Genomic DNA, 13,911 nt, shown 5'->3' on the forward strand with positions numbered 1-13,911 from the left:
CAAATATAAGCTTGATCCAAAACTTTAGTGGCCCTCAATAAATTTTCAACGGTAGACGTTCAATTCACACTTTTTCCCATGGTGTGGTCCATTTGCGATTTGTATATGCTTAATTTTTGGGCTATAGCCCTAAAATTATCTGGTAAAATGGAAGGAAGGAATGGATAAAATATATAAATCATGTGGACCCCACCGAGTTTACTCAGTACGCTTAGTATGCCAAGTAACTACATAATCCGCTTCCCTCATGAATAAGAAATCAGCCATCAATTTAAATCATTAGTTATTAACATATTTAATGACCCTCCTATTCTAATTGATCAAACTCATTCGATCGATCACAATAAAAATTGTCCAGAAGCAAATTGATTTAATCCGACCACGCTCGATCAATTGATGAGTAAGGTTCGATCGACCAAAGGTTGCCAAAAGTGTCTAGAGACTTAATAAACTAAAATTAAATTTTCATCAATCCATGGTTGATTGATCAAGAGCCCTCAAGCTGACTCGATTGATCGACAATCCCTGTTGTTTTCCAATATTTAACTAAAGAGTTAATGTTGGACCATCTTACTAAAATCAAAGGTAGACCCACACTTGTTGGTATAATATGAGATTAAACTTGTTAAATGTTAAATTATCTTAATAGGGATTTGAAGTATATATTCCAAAGCATTAGGTTAATTGAATGATTCGACCATACCATGAATAAGTGAGTGAATCCCAACGTGTCTCACATCTACATGATTGAGATAGATAATTTGATGGTTGAGATTGTTCTGATTTATGTGGTTGTTGTATGATTATTGAAACGTTGTATAATTATGATCGTTGCTTTATGATATATGCCTTGTAAGTAAGGTTTTGATGAACGTTACACATATACATATGCCAATCATTGATATCATAAATATGTGTTTCCTCTTAGAAAGATATGTACTGGTTGACTGTACACATTAATGCATAAACATTTAGCATACATTACATGCATCAATTAGAAATGTATGCACACCTTATGCCTTGAGTTCCTAGGGAATTTCTCCATATGGTTATGCCCGGTAGATTCGTTACAACTCATGGAGTAAATGTATGATTACACATGCCTGCCTAAGTGGATGTATGACAGGTGTAGATTACACATGTCTACCTATGATGGATATTTAGAGGGTACAGTTTTCGTGATAATGGATATCCAACCTAAGTGAGTAGATGATCATCCCACTTGACATGCATATCATGATATCTCTGCATCTGTGCTTATAATGCATACACACTATTTTTTAGTTTGATTTTGAATTTGTGATGTGTATGAACTATGCTATGTTCACTCACTAGCTTGGCCAATTAATATTGTGGATTAACAATCGTACAGAGATAGACGATGCTAGACGATCTAATTAGGTACCAGATAATAAAGATAGGTTGGTGGATGAAACTCAAGACCAATGGTCGTATTTGGCGGAAGACGAGCTCGTTGCATTAGATGGCTGAGTCAATTTTAAAATTTCTTTTAAGAGTTTTAGTTTTCATTTTCAACTACTGCTGGTTTGATTAAATTTGAAAATGTTTATAGTTATAATCCTATTAAACGATAACTGATTATTTTAGTTGAATAAAGTCTCGAATAAGTGGACTTAGATCGGTTTTGATAATTTATTTTATGAATGAAAGTGTTATAAATGAAGTATTGTTAAATGAAGTGGAAACGATTGGGTGTATAAGTGTTAATGTGATGACAATCCATAATGCATGTAATTGTGCTTTTTAATAAATGTATGATAGGTGGATTAATGTACACTTAGTATATGGGTCATGGATTGTAACTAAGGTCTAAGCGTGCACACTGTGTATCCGAAGTATGGGGCATGACACCCAGCTAACTCACTTAGTCAAATTAAACCCTAAGTCAACTCTTATCCAAGCCCATATACCAAAGTCTATTAAGAAATCTGAAACACTGGCAACCAAGCACTAAAGGAAACATAACCTCCACACGTGTATAGGAGCTCACCTACCAAAGTAGGGAGCTTTATGTGGCCAGCCACGTAGCATATCCTTTGCCTTGGCAGGAAGAGGCAACACAGGTGGAGCCTCTCATTTGAAAGGTATAATTGTGTAAGAGAATCGAAAAGACTCCAGTGCCCCTCCCTTGCACCAAAATTATAATCCATGTCATCCAGTTCAACCATTGAGATATTATCATGTGAAAATCTCAAATCCAGGCCATCTAAACCCTTTATAGCCATGCTCTTGCCAATAATTACAAGGGAAAAAAAAAGGGGCTTAGGGGCTATCAATAGCCCCGTCCCCCTCTCATTTCAACCATCTCACAGAATCCAAGGCATTTCCATTTCCAAACCTTTTTCATTAAAGGAGAAATCACATCCATAGCCATTCCATCCATCCGACAATGAGATGAAAGAGAAATAGGAGAAGAATCTAACCTAAGACAGCTCGGTCTAGCCCAAAGCCTTAACCGCCCGAGCAACCAAAGCCTCGATCCAATCCTTATGACAACACCCTCCATACTACCGTCCAACTTTCAATCAACCTCAGTCATCTTACACAAGTATCATGCAACATCTATTCTCTTCTCCACCCCTGCTTATCTAACCCATGACATTGCATCACATAACATCATGCACCTAATATGACTTGCCCATATAATTAGATCATGCCTATCAGAAACTCTGATTAATTTGTTTACGTTTTGTCAAGTAGAATAGTCAAGACAGATTTATCCAACCGAAACTGTAGCTTGTTATAAGAGTTGCATTCAACACGACATCAAACACGCATCTTTACATATAAAACTACATCACATGTATAACACTCAACACATGATCAATTCAAATGTATGCTCTGCAGCTCACCAAGTTAATTGGACATCGTACATCAGAAACTTGGACTGATCGATTATCGCTTTGGAAAGTGGGAGAGTCAAGGTGGATTTATCCAGCCTATACTACAACTTGTCATAAGTGTTGAATCTAAAACGACATTGCACACACCTTGCATCATTAGTGCGCAATAACTAGTATTAATCCTCCAAAAAATGTAAAATCTTGTGAAGTAGAGATTATATGTTCGTACAAGTAAAGTAAGTGCTTAACCCCTTCCCTCTTTGTGACCGTGATCCCTTATTCGTAATATTTATTCGTAGATCAATGAGTCGTTTTAGGACAGAAATCGTCAAATTTTATATCCTAATGTTTTTATAAGGTATAGTCAACTGTGAAATCATATTAATTGGTTAATGGTGACTCCAGTCAAATATAACTATCACGTTCAAACGTTGGTCAAGCTCGTGAGTGCGATCCATCTAGGATCTACCGTCCGCACCTTCCTGTCTTCGATGATGTTTACCTTATCAATGGTTTCTAGCTCCATGTCATGTACGCAAGATTGTTCCTCAATTTGTATGTGTAGCTTGAGTCGTTCAAGAGAGAGGTCTTTCAATGTTTAAGTAGGTTTCGTAAATTCTTCTAGGCAGGAGGTAGCTTTTCAACAATGGTTACTACTCATAATTGTTCATCTACACAAATTCCTTCAACAATAATCACATGCATAAATCCTAAAAGCTCGTAAACTTGTGAAAACAATAAAATTTCTATAGCACATGATAATTAAAGTACTTACTAACTACATACTTATTGGCACCGTTTTCATTAGTTTTGTACTGCTTGTCCAAAGTTTTTTAAATTTCGTATATAGTTTATATGATTAAGAAGTTTTCTTATGGATTATTTGTCAAAATATTCAAACTTTAATTATCTCAAAAGTAATATATCATCTTTCCACATCTTCTTTGTGGCTTATAATCAAGACATGTAGCAGACAACAAAATATGCAACTTTGAAAGAGACTAAGAGGAATAAATTTTCTATTACCACCTTTTAAAAATCATCACGTTGGATTTGCAGGGCTTAACTAGATCCCAATTCACGATCTTAACTGAACCATTTGAATTCGTGGAAGGTCTAGTCCTAGACTTCTTAGTTTAATATGATGATGAGCTAGACAAACAGTCAGAGAAGCTTATAAATTCCATTGGAAATTTAACACCTTTGATCACTAGAAAATGCTGAACATGATTGATTTACTGTTTTTGAGACTAGTTATGCCTTATAAATTGCAGTTGTTTATTTAATAAAGTAGCCTCCATAAATAAACGTCTCTTCTCTCATGATAAATCAATTATAGTTGTACCATAAAATCAATTCAAATGCACCATAAATGAGCTAATTTCCTAAGCAGGACATAAGAACACATGAAAAAAGTGAAATGAAACACTCAAAGATAAAATTAAAGACTGATTGGAGATGTGCATTTTTTACTCTGGGAAAGGCTACAATGACTAGTTTATATAACCACTGCTTTTTCTCCATTTGTGCGTAACAACACATTGAATATGACTATCAGAATTCTCTTTTGAAAAAAAAAAAAAACATATGGATTGTATGAGCTAGCTTAGGCCTAATGCCCAACCTAAGCCCACACCACACCTAGCCTGGTGTTGTATTTGAAAAATTACATGTGCCACGCTTACCCTATGTCTCTCAATGTATAGCCTTTGAAAAGGAGCTCAAACCTTTAAGTGAGTTCCCCTACTTATAAACTTAAATGCTTATATTCATTTAATATATGATAGAGTAATTTAAAAAAAAAAAAAACATACTTATTTTGTTTTAGTTAAACCTCAAAACTATAATAAATAATAGACAATTCCTATCCCTATTGAATACAATTGGATATGGTATATGGTGTTGGAACAACATACCATTGACCAATATTGTTAAAGTATGGACCAACATATCATCGACTAAGATTGCATGTCTAAATAGAAGACTTGAGTGGACTGAGCACAAACCTATGCTAAGTTTTATACTTTCTCGACCATTCAACTCTTTTTTCTTGTCATGCAACCTTGTAAATGATAACAAAAATTGCACAATCCAAAAAGCCCCACCAAGCTCCTTCGAAGGTCTGTATTCCACAAATCATATAGATGCTCAGTCAAAGTAGTGAAACTTAGGTATTTAAAGATTTGAATATGTTGCTTTAAGTGATATGACCTGGGAGAGCCAATAGAACTGAACATGGTAGAGTGACGTGGATTAGGTAACGCCCCTACTTGGACTAAGCTTCGTCTGCCTTGATGACAAGCTTTGATTGGACAACAAACTGCTGTCAGAAATGAGACTTGGTCAAGTACATACTACACTGAACAACTTTTAAGTATGCTTTGTGTGGGCCTCATTTCTAAGTGTGGCCTGTTGTCCGATCAAATCCCATCATATCCATGGTGGAGGTCTCTCGGTATAAACAGGGGTAGTACTCGATCCACGTCCTGGTAGAGTAGTCTCCTTGTATTACACATAACTTGCTGATACGTTAATCAAGATGTTCACCTTGATAATGTAGTTAGTAGAAAAATGCTGCTACACAAGCTGAACAATTTCATCAATTTAATCGTTGTCCATCGAAGAGATGACACGAAATAAAAGAGGCTAACATCAATATTTAACACTGTAGACACCCACCTGAAACGAGATTTAAACTATTATTCAGCTTCAATATAAGCATTTTCAAAGGACTAGATGTGCATTAAGGGACGATATAGCTTGACAAGATGCATTTCATGCATGATCTAAAAAAATGTCAGACATATTAAATCGGCCAAACCCGGGGGTCAGCCAAGCCGATTTCGACCAAACCAACAAGGTTCATTTTTATTTTTTTCTCATAGTGTCCATCATGAATAATGTTACTTCCGAGCAACTCAGGAGAGCCCTAAAAATCCAAAAGATTCGGCTAGAAAAGATCCCTGGCGCGACCTGCAGATGATTAACAAGTTAGATTAGTAGGTCCATAGCTCAGTTCATCCAGATATCGGTCGACACGTTAAAACGTCCAGACATTGCAAGAGTATACAACAACGATTAAACCACATTTTTTCAAATTCCAGAGGTATAGAAAACCCACAAAGTCAAGCTGAAAGGGTCATCGACAACCTTTGGAAATGATTATCAGACCTAATTGACTGAGAATCAAGCTTTGGAGGTCCAAATGACTCCCAAATACCTCAGAACCTCCAAATGCAACAACTACAATGCAAAAACAATGACAAAACTTTACAATAAGTACTTGAGGTACCTATTTTCAAAAGCAACACTCCACTATAGCAATAATGACCTATCCGGGGTAGGTCCTCTACAAAAAGCAAAAGGCAAATGTATTGGCCTTTGACTGGTGCCTGATGCACCGGTTGAAGGTTTATTCAAACACCACCATAATAAACTATTCAGAAGTAACGGTAAGAGGTATAGAGGGTTAGTTGTCTACTGAATTAGGTGTGCCTGTTGAGATGATCTAGTGTTGTTAGAATTTGGCAAGCAACCGCTAAAATGCTACATGCCTTGACTCAAAGGTCTCAACAATGTCTCCTCTTTATCTCGCATAAGAAGCACACTAATTTCAAGCCGGAGAAGATATTAAAGGCAAAATAGTATAGTTGGAATCATCTCATATCAACCAACACCCCATTATGACCATCCGTTTAGTTTTAAAAAGGCGTCTCATTTTTCCATTTCATTCTCACATCTCAGATCAACCAACGCTCGATTTCGCACATTCAAGCATGCTTACAAAGCTCGCATATTCACCAACCCTTCTTATGTTATTCTTTATCCATTTTTTTTGGCCTTTTTTTCCCACCCAGAGTTCTAATGGCCTGCGAGGTATGACTTAATTTAATATTACTAATAAAACTCGAAAATTTTTATAAAGTAGAGATTGTACTCTGTGTGGGCAAAAAATGGTGCAACCCCTTCATTTTCCTTAACCATGACTCTTACCTGTAATCTATGGTGCAGATCAACTGCAAGGGAGTCACATGAATAAAAGGATTGTGTGATTCTTCAATTCCTGATGATTATACACTTTCTAATTAGTTATAGATTCTAAAACTCATTTGACTAGTGGCGACTCTAGTCTTAACATTTGAAATCTTAGCATGCCCCATTGCATAACATAACCAAGGAAACACAAGGCAGACTGAAAATAAAATAATAAGACATTAGGTGAAGGGTTTCTACCCCACCATCACAACTTGGGCCCCCTCTCGCGGATTAGAGGTTTTCGGCATGGCAACAGGCCCAAATCACACCGGAAAACTGGAAGAAGGAAAAATAAAGAAAAGGGAAGGGAGGGGAGTAATGGGGTGGAAGCAGGGCTCACCAAGGGAAACAATCCGCCCGAGAAAGATGTCAGAAAGACACTTACCAGAAATCGCCTGACGCCAAGGAAGGAAAAGTGTTCACTCCCCAAGTATAAGGTTGTGATATAGTAATAAACTCGGTGAGACCAAGGTCGAATCCCAAGGGACTGAACCTGTACGTAATATGAAACTAAATAGAACTAGAACTAGAATAAGATGAAATCTAAATCGAATAGAATTTAAGGAATAATGATAAAATAATAATCTAAAACTTAAAGAATTCAGAGGTTGGAAACTAAGGTGCCAAGGATCCACTTGTAGCAATTGGAAAGTTACCTTGCACTGATTCAAGGACACAACTGGAATCAGAGTCCTATCTTATCCAGTTGGTAAGAAGAGATTTGTCAGATCTCTGAACTTCTCATGAATCTAATCATCAATAGATAAGATTGGTGAAGATTTGAAAGTGATTCCGTCACCTAACCATGCCCAGGAGACTATGACAAATAACAACAATTTACCAATCACACAGCCAATCATGAGAGAATTGTGAAAGTTAGGAAGGGTTCCATTACCCAACCATACCCATGAGACGATGGCGAACAATAGGCCCTCCTAAGTTCACAATCTCATAATGAAAAAAACATACTCAAAGCTATTGCAGATCTACTGTAATTTGAGTCACAATAAACCATTAAAACTAAAAGTATTCCTTAATAATTAAACTAGAATCCATAAGAGTTCAATAACCATGAATCAAAGCAAAACTAACACCCCAATCACACTATAAGCTTCACCTCTTAGCCCTAGTTAAGAGGTTTAGCTAACCATAGGTATGATTAAACTAAATCTCAAAAGAGAAGAAAAGAAGAAAAAAACAAAACAAAAATAGGAAAACAAAACAAACTCTCTCTCCTTTGCTTCACATCCAAACCGAGCTTCTCTCCCCCCTTTCCACGTCCCAGCCTATTCTTTTTATGAGCATGAGTCGGCTGGCTCTGGGGATCATTGCGTGCATAAGACCTATTTATGCAGTAACATACTGAGTAACTTCATGTCGGCAAGAAACTGCGAACGTGGAACATCTTTGACGTCCAATCTTTGTTGCTTGGGTTGAGTTTGGATGGCCGATCACATGAATGGTTTGGATCTTCATGCGGCTCCCTTAAGGTGGAGGACTGAAGACGTCAGTGGAGTCGGTTACACAGCAAAAGTTGGAGATCTTCTGCAACGGCGTGCGAAGCAAAAACAAGCCGCAACGTTCTTGCGTTAGGCCCAGTTCTTGGGACGGTAGAGCAGATGATTGCAAGATCTGAGTCGTTCAGAGTCCTTGGTGGCCGACGTCCACCCTATAGGAACGCTTTTAATGGTTCAGATTAACGAACCGACCATGATCTTGATCTTGGAACGAAGGTGAAACTCTTATTTTTTCGGATGCGTGCTGGCTGCGGACGTTCTTGCGCCGATGCTTGGTGGGGCCCATTTACATTGTATTTTGAGAGATCCACTCCGTCCACCGAATGCACATCGAAAAACCAATAAGAAATATCTAGTTCCAGATTGGATTCTGTGTGGCCCTCAGAATATTGTACTCCGTCGTCCATCCTGAGTTTGATCGAGACTTTCTTGTGTGTGCGCGCATGGGTGCAGATAGTCAACATGGCTTCGACCTTCCCGAGCTCCTTTACAATATGGATGGGTTGGATTGACCCTTTGGATCATGATGGTGGCCCACTAGCTTCCGCGGTCCGTTCCTTTGCGTAACAGAGAAGACGGCAGTTGCCGTTTTTGAAGAGGCACGAGTCCAGGATGGTTTGACTGTCCTGGAGTTGCTGTGCACGCCTGGTGCATATGTGCATGGTGCACACCCAACTCAGGTGGGGTTCACGGTGATGTATATATGAAATCTTCTCTGTCCATCTTCTTCCCCTTCTAATTTAAAGGGTTGAGACCAAAATTGAAGTATATCCAGATCTTGGGTAGGTCCCAAATCATTAATTCATGGGCTTATCTATCCATTAGGCTGCTTCCTCAAGGATTCAAAAGCTGAATTTTCACATGTACGGTTAATATATAGTCTTTAGGCCACGTATGGAGTTTCGAGCTGAACGGATGGTGAAAACCTTGTGATCTTGCATTCTAGACCAATTTCGGGCCCGTTTAACGTGAATAGTGTGATTTTTCCGAATCTCTGGTGTGTAAATCCTTTGATCTTGGTCTCATGGAGTCCGTCCCTTGCCTTGGTAATTCTAAAGCATTAATTCCATACATTTAGCATATTTTTCAGTCCACGCTTATAAATTTACCTTGCAACATAAACATGATTAAAACAGGCCGTTAAACAGTATCATATTTGTAAATCCGTGCAATAACTGAGGTCTGATATGCAATATTTAACCCTCAACAAAAAGCACGCTAGAGTATAAGAGGCAAGTAACCCTGCTTGATATTAGGGCACCCCTTTTATACTTAAGCCACATGTATGAGCATTTATTGTTCGCAATCAATGCGCGGACAAAAACGGCTCCTCGACTCTCCCATCTCGACATGTAGTGCACTCCCACTCGCCACACGACCCCACGTCAGAGGACAAGCCAAGTGGCACCGCTTCACTCGGCAAGCACCAAAAAGGCGCCCTAACAGCCCACGTGACCTTTGGTTGTGGTACACCACCTCGAGGGTGTCATACCCTGATAAAAGAGATGCCCCACTACTTATGCCTGACCACCTTTCTTGCCAATTAATGGTAGAATGACTCGACGACATGAACGCATTATAGTCCAACCTGGTGATGACCGATCTACTTGTCGAGCCCACTGCGTGAACTCGAAAGTAGGGGGACTTACTATTATAAGGAAAATACGCCGACCAAAGATGAAAGGTCGGGTCAGAAACCTGCACACCTCCCTGAGTTAGACATAACAGCGGGTTCGTTCCCATACTCGAAACCCAAGCAAGAAGTAAGATCGAGCTCGACATCTCAAAGATCGAGCTCGACATCTCATTACCAGATCAGAACACCTACCAACCTACCCAAACACCTGAAAGAGCATTGCCATAATCGATTCTAAGATCCCTAGAGTTCATTGGGAACACCCCGTCACACTGCTCAACTAAGGAGACAGGTCGGCATAGCCCAGATCAGTATAACCTAGGTCGGCATGACCCAGGTTCTCACGACCCAGGTCAGCACAACCCAAGTCGGTGTGGCCCAGGTCAGCATAGCTTAAAGCGGCACGCCACTAACAGGTCAGGTCGATCAAGGACACTTCGGCCTCCCATTGCACATCTCCACTGGTCTCAGATAATCAGATCCTGCCTTAAAGAGATCCGTTTGAGGTCTTCTCTAAGGATCTCAAAGGATATCTGCGACACACTTAGACCCGCGAGATCCTTGGCAAGGATCTTAGAATATCCTTCTATTAATCCAGTATCTGAATCCATCTCCAATACACACATACTAATTAGGGAGATTCCCTCTATGTCATCGCTTCTTCTAGAGTCATAAATAAGGTACCTCTAATGGTGAAATGTACGCATTATCTTTAGCCCTAAACCTTTAATACTCGACTAGACCCAAATCATTTTCTGACTTAGGCATCGGAGGGTCCCCTGCTCTAGTCAGGGTCTTCACTGTCTATTCCTTATGCAGGTAAACAAGTCTAGAAAGGGGCTAACCATATTTCTGCATTAACAATAATAAAGGGGAAGCTTGGTGGTGCACTTGCGCGATGGCATCTACAAACACAGAGTAAAAAGAGGCCAACATTAACATTCAATGTGGAAAACTAATGTTCAGGATTATCTGTTAGTATTGTTTCCAAACATGACTTGTGTATTGCAAGGTCTTGAGAGAACATGGTCCCACATGACAACTCCCATGCAGAGTTTGATTCACATGCAGATGATGCATGTATGGAAGATCTAAGCTACCCATTAAGTAGTGCAACACTCTAAATGCACGTGTGCCAAAAGCTAGGGGTGGTGCACATATCATGTGAGTTTAGCAGTTACTTCATTTGGATTGTGCCATTTTATTTTTATTTTTTTTCTTTTAAACATGTTGAACCTACACGCAATTGGTGAACCAACATTATGGGCTAAGAGCTTTTTCGATAAGGGTTACTTTAATTAGATTTTTTTGTTATAGCTCATGTCTTAAATAAGTTTGTTTGGTAAAATCACTTATTTAAGCCTGAAAAAGTTATTATTTAAAATAAACACGTTTGGCTAAACATTTTAAAAAGAGCCTTTTTTTTTTGGTAGTGGATGTCATTTTTAAAGATTATGAAAGCTACCTTCTAAGAGCAATTCAAGAGTTGTTTTAGTGGATCTTTAGCATAAATGAACTGCGCCCCATATGGCAAAGATTGGATGGCTACATACAATCTTTGTATTTTACGAAATTTGGGCAATCCATTATGTTAAATATTAGATGTGGATTGTCTATCATATGGAGCCCACCTTTGATGTAGACCATCCATCATGTGAGCCCAACCTTCAAAGTAAGTCATCCATCATGCAAGGCCCATCTTGAATGTGGACCATTCATCATTAAGAGCCTACCTCGATGTAGGCCATATATCATGTGATGCCCACCATCAATCCTATTTGTTCTTTATGTGGGGCTCCTCAATGTCCACTACCCATCACCATAACGTGGAGTCCACATTTGATGTGTCCACAGTATAGGCCCTATTTTGAAGTGGATTGTCCATCATGTAGGGCCCACTTTTGATATCCATCATTTATCATGTGGGGTGCACCTTCTATGTAGATCATCCATCACGTGACCCACTTTGGATACGGGTCATCCATCATGCAAGGCCTTTGATGTGGACTGTCCATTAGGTGGGGCCCACTTGATGTGGACCGTCCATTACGAGGGGTCACACTTTCATGTCGACCATCCATCATGTGAAGCCCACTCCGTCAATTATGTGGCCCATCTTGATGTGGACCATTCATTGCTTAGGGCCCCACCTTTAATATGGGTCGTTCATCATGTGGGCCACCTTCAATGACCATCATCCATCATGTGGGTCCCACCTTCGATGCAAACCACCCATCAAATGGGGCCCACTTGATGTGGATGTTCCGTTATGTGGGGCTACACTTTGACGCAGACCATCCATCATGTGGGGCCCACCTTGATGTGGACCATACATCATGTGGAGCCCCATGTTCAATATGGGTTGTTCATCATGAGGGTCCCACCTTTGATGTCCACCATCCATCATGCGGGGCCCACTTGATGTGGATAGTCTATCGTGAAGGGCCACATTTGCATCCAAGCCATCCAAGCCATCCATCAGGTGGGACCCACCTTTGATGTCGACCATCTATCATGTAGGTCCCATATTTGTTGTGGACCGTCCATCATATGGGGCCCTACCTTCAATATGGATCATTCATATGTGGCCCCACCTTGAATGTCAACCTTCCATCATGTTGTCCCACATTCAATGTCCACCATCCATCATGTGGTCCCACCTTTGATGTGGACCGTCCATCATGTGGAGCCATAATTTGAAGTGAGACATCCATCGTGTCGGGCTCACCTTTGATATGACCTTGCATTATGTGGGCCCACCTTTGATGTTGACCGGTCATCATGTGGGGCTCCACCTTTAGAATGGGTTGTTCATCACATGGGCCTACCTCGAAGAGATTATAGAGAGAATAAAAAATGGAAAGATGAGAATTATTTAAAAAGTTTTAAGAATAAATTTGTCAAAAAAAAAAGTTAAAAATATCTATATTCTTAAGCTAAATAATCTCCTTTTCAAAAAGTAATTCCCTTTCAGCTTGTAAGATGAACAAATAAGTCTTCTTATGATACTTTTACCAAGTAATCTACAATTTTATTTTTTAAGAAATAAGCTAATAAGCTCTAATTCACAGAGATGCCAAACACCTTCATGCCATGTTTGCAGTGTACATCACCTAATGAATAATGAATGGTCTGGATATTTGACATGTGCGCCATATACTGGTTGACCCGATGATAATCCCACGCCCACACGAGTGGCTTTCCATTCAATCAGGACCCAATATTGTAACGCAACCAACTGGTTTACTAGCTACTCTCTGCTTAAAAAATAACAGTAATTCATCATCATCCCTCGTAGAACCGTAGTTAGCCATTCAGATCATCCAAAACACGTGTCCTCCTTTGGAGAGCGGATAAGGTGCAACATGGCCTCACATAAGACGGTGTGGCCCTTGCTGTGGGGTCCATTTTGATGTATGTATTCCATATCCATGCCGTCCATCAGTTTTGCCATATTATTCTAGGGCATTAGCTAAAATACCAAGTAGATTCAAATCTCAGGTGGACCATACTATAAGGAACAGTAACAATTGAACCTCTTACTATTAAAACCATTCTAGTGTCCACCATAATGTTTATTTGCCATCCAACCCATTGATAAAGTGAAATAAACACGAATGAAGGGAAAATAACAATTATCAACATTATTCAAAACATTTTCGGCCCATTCTAAGTTGTTAACGGTAACATTTGAATATACCATTGTCATATACTATATGTATATTATTTTGGAATTGTATAATCAATTCATCAGAGTGGCGCAGCGGAAGCGTGGTGGGCCCATAACCCACAGGTCCCAGGATCGAAACCTGGCTCTGATAGACTTCTTCAGTTGAAGCTACCACTCGCTACTCTTTTT

The 13,911-nt window shown here is 39.4% G+C and overlaps 1 non-coding gene across 1 annotated transcript; it reads left to right on the forward strand.

The window, feature by feature from the left end:
- Positions 1-13,801: 13,801 nt before the first annotated feature.
- Positions 13,802-13,873, forward strand: TRNAM-CAU (transfer RNA methionine (anticodon CAU)). Its single transcript has one exon. It is a non-coding gene; the product is annotated as a tRNA-Met (tRNA).
- Positions 13,874-13,911: the final 38 nt, after the last annotated feature.

This window comes from Magnolia sinica, chromosome 4, assembly GCF_029962835.1.
Source record: "Magnolia sinica isolate HGM2019 chromosome 4, MsV1, whole genome shotgun sequence".
Lineage (NCBI taxonomy): Eukaryota > Viridiplantae > Streptophyta > Magnoliopsida > Magnoliales > Magnoliaceae > Magnolia > Magnolia sinica.